Raw genomic sequence first — 4,238 nt, forward strand, 5'->3', positions numbered from 1 at the left:
AATTTTCAAAAGTATCATAAACTTCTCCAACTTTTAATTCATTTGAAAATATATGTGATAGTAAACTCATTTCTCAAGGCAAGATAATTCCATTTTGAAGTTGGTCTTTTTTTTTATAGTCCTTTAAATTTCATAGCAAACCAATTTAATTCCTTAGCCTTTTTAAACGTTGTCAATATGGTACTTTATTAGAAAATTGCAAGTTTTTTTAACAACTTTGGCCTGTCGTGGGCCTAGATAAGAAGATATTGAATTTAAAATTTCTAAATAGTTAACAAAAACACGTAAAAATCAACCATCATATTTTACAAGCAACAAAATAACATTTTGCAAGTTAAGAACACCCTAAATATGAATTTTTTAAGTATATGTTGAGCATTTTGCATTTAAACCATATATTTGGAAAAAAATTAATTTAAAAACTTCTAAACAATATAAAGTTCCTTATATTCACCGTAAAGCACTTTGTAATAAACTTCTTGTAGCCCATTTACAAAACTTGTAAAAATTAACTGAGATACTTTAAAAACACCTAAATTTGTAAATATAATTCTCATCATATTGTCTTTTTCTAATTTTCAAGTAATCAATATGGACAACAAAGTTTAGAAAATTCAAAAAGGCTATAAAAAAAAACTTAGAAACTTCTTCCATTTATTAAAACCACATTTACAACAAAAAAAAATACTTATTTTGTGGTTTAGAAACATCTCAAATAGACTTTTAAACATCAATTGCTTGTATATTGGAAACATTTATCACTACAAAATTACACCTTCATGCTCTTCATCTTTTTATTTTAACTTGTTATCGACATATTTACAATTTTATCTAAAAAAAAGTAGGACAACAACAGGTCAATATGGAATAAACATGTATTCTCTCTCTTAAAACAAGTTTTTTTATCATATATTTTTGAAATATGTGACAGTATTATCAAAAATTAAAAGTAAGTGAGGTGAATGATATTTTTGAAAGTTTGGAGATGCTAAGGGATACTATCAAAAATTGCAAGGGAGGTTTTTGAAATTATCCTTTTTTTTTTATTTCTTCAGCCATTTCTTTGTATAGTTTTTTCACTTCCTTTCTCTTAATTCATTCGTTTTCATCATCTTCCCCTCACTCTTAATTTCAACTGCTAAACTATTTAATTAATATATTAATTGCCACTCAACTATATTTTAATCTTTGATTACCAACCCATACTGTTTATCTTGATTATAACATTATAGCCCAGCCAAATTGAAAGTTTCTTATTTACTATGCACCTTAATCCTAACATCAGCTAGTTTCAAATGTTTTTTTTTAAGAGTGGATCTAAATTCGAGAAAGTATTTAAATGTAGGAGGTAATAAATATGAGTATATATATTTATTTGGTAAGTTAGGTATAATTAGGTCTTAACTAGTGTTATAGGGATATTCATTAGAAAAATTCTTTTTACAATAAAAGAATAAAAATTAAAAAATAAAATTGCTTTAATGTTGTATGATGCATTCTCGCTTCTTCCTTACTTAAGAATGTGCAAGTTTGAGGCTATTTCTGTATGAGAGTTTATAAAATAATAAAAGAAGGAGAAGAGACCAAAATGTAATTTTAAAAAAGTCCAAGGAAGTCTAAAACCTAGAAACAAAGAAAATGCCATTGATGTTGTTAACATATGAGGAATCTATAAAGTAAATAATAAATGATGCCACAAAATTCCATTCTAGTATTCTGAAATATATCTGCAATCACAATATGTGTTTTCTCTCCTAAATAATTGCAATCACAGTATGTGTTTTCTCCTTTCTAAATTAGGTGGATATATATGGATGACATAGACAATCCATTTAAATCCACCAAAATAATTGGAATTAGATGGCTATTCATTTATCGGTCATCCAAATCCATTTAAGGTTGGTTTATATGGATAGATTGGTGGACATGGATCCATTTTGCTACTTCTAAGTTTTGGAAAACAAATTTTTCATAAACAAATTTTTCAATCATCTTTTTTTATCTCGTATACATCAAATTAAATCGTAACATATATTAATCACTTTTTTAAGTCACATGCATCAAAATGCAATATTATATTTTTTCTACAAAAGGTCTAGCAAATAACAATTCAAACATTTTAAAGCAAAAAAAGGGTTGATATTAGACACCTCCATTGAGATTTTTCATAGTATCACTTGGCACGCTCGAAGTTTTAAAATATCACTTATATCTCCTAATAATTGTAAAAAGACTATATTAACTCTCACTTCATAAATAATTTACATATCAAATAAATGGAGTTTAAAAGTAAAAAAAAGAAATGAAAGTTATTTTTTTTCTCTTTTCCTTTTCTCCAACACTCTCTTACTCATTTTTGGATGACTATGTAATATTTTATTTGTAAATTATAATAAATTGAGTTTATCTATCCTTTACTTTTTGTGATTGTGATAGAGTGAGATATAAATTATTTGCTTATTTTGAATTGATTTTTATAATGATCAGTACAATTTACATGTTTAGGCATTGGTTAAGAAAAAGTTTGAAAAATAAACAAAGTTCACAAGAAATCAGTTTTGAGCATATGAAGTTAAATTGGTGAAAGTGTATTTTTTTTTGTAAATATCTTTTTTATTTTTCAAGTTTATATTTTTATAGGCTATATAGCACATAATGTGGTAGTGCTATTAGAGATTTTTTTAGGTGATGATTTTCTTGAAATAAATAAAACAATTTATGAATATTTTTATTTAGCAGGCAAAAGGGTAGTTTAGAATTTTTAAAAATTTGTTTACACAAATAATAAAAGTAAAGAAGGTAAGTGATATTTTGAAAATTTTAGGGGTGCAAAGAGATATTAAGAGAAACCTCAAGGGAGGTTTCTGATATTATCTCCAAAAATAGGACAGCAGGGCGATGTATCCGTGAACCTAGCGATCCGTTATTAATTTAACGAAACCTATACATAGAGAGAAGAAACAAAACCATACCTACGTGTACTCAGGGATCTCCAGCACGCGACTTACTGTGTCTTGATGTCAAAAATCTAGAAAAAATGATCATCGACAAGTTCAAGTCCCGTCCCTTTTAAATCCCTGTCCGACCGCCCCTTATTGGCAGTTTGGCACCACAACTTGAATATTATTACGGAGAGCATTATTCAACCTTTTTTTTTTTTTTTTTTGGGTACATAGGAGGGCCAAAGGCTCATTATATAGTAACTAGTCTAGATGTAGACACACCACAAACATCTTGGCCTAGCAGTGGCCTAAGTGAACGCGAAGGGTCTCTGAAGCTAGTTAGACCATGAGCTAAACTCCTGCCCACATCATCAAACTATTTAAAATTATCTAGTTTGGTCACTAAAATATTTTATATAACTTAAAGGGTAAAAATCTCGCCAACTATTAAACTATTTTTTGCATCTATTTTTTACCATTAAATTATTTTTCATATCAATTTGATCACTCAATTTACTAATCAGTACGTCCGTAGCCATTTTGTTCGATTTTGCTCTTAATCTATAGAATAAACTGAATACACATAATAGATGTTTCAAAACCTAAGGATAAATATGTCCACTAAACTTGTTGACTCAAAGCAAAATACTCCAATAGCCACTAAACTATTTTGCTCATACACTTTTAACCACTCTATTATTTTTTTTATTCAAAATGGTCACTTAACTCGTAAATATGTATATTAGTGGCCATTCCATCCAAATTCGATGTTAACCCTAACAAAATAAATTGCATCACAGGTAAATTCATCTATATACATGAGACAAAAAACATAAATAGCCATTGAACTATACAAACAATATGCTTTTAGCAATCTTTCATTTGAATTATGTCATTACATCTAATATTTTCATTTAATCTTAGAGTTCTTGAAAATAATAAATAAGAACTTGAGCATTATTTTTTGTCAAACTAGAATCCATTAAAGCAATTCTTATAGATTCTAAACTTTATTTTTGGTTAATTTAAAAAATCTAAAATTTTAATGGGAGAAAATTCTTAAAAAAATTAATCTAAGGAAATTGTCCTTGTTTTTAGCACATGAAATGTACGTGGAGCTCACTCCATTAGCATTAATAGTAAAATTTGATAGAATGACCATTAGTTTACAGATCTAAAAGTTTAGTAACGATATTGAAACAAAAAAATATTTGAATGGTCAAATAGCTGTTGCTTTCGGATCGAGAAACTTAGTGGACATATATTATCCTTCAGTTTTGACATGTGAATTACCCG

The sequence above is a fragment of the Coffea arabica genome, chromosome 6e (assembly GCF_036785885.1).
Source record: "Coffea arabica cultivar ET-39 chromosome 6e, Coffea Arabica ET-39 HiFi, whole genome shotgun sequence".
Classification (NCBI taxonomy): domain Eukaryota; kingdom Viridiplantae; phylum Streptophyta; class Magnoliopsida; order Gentianales; family Rubiaceae; genus Coffea; species Coffea arabica.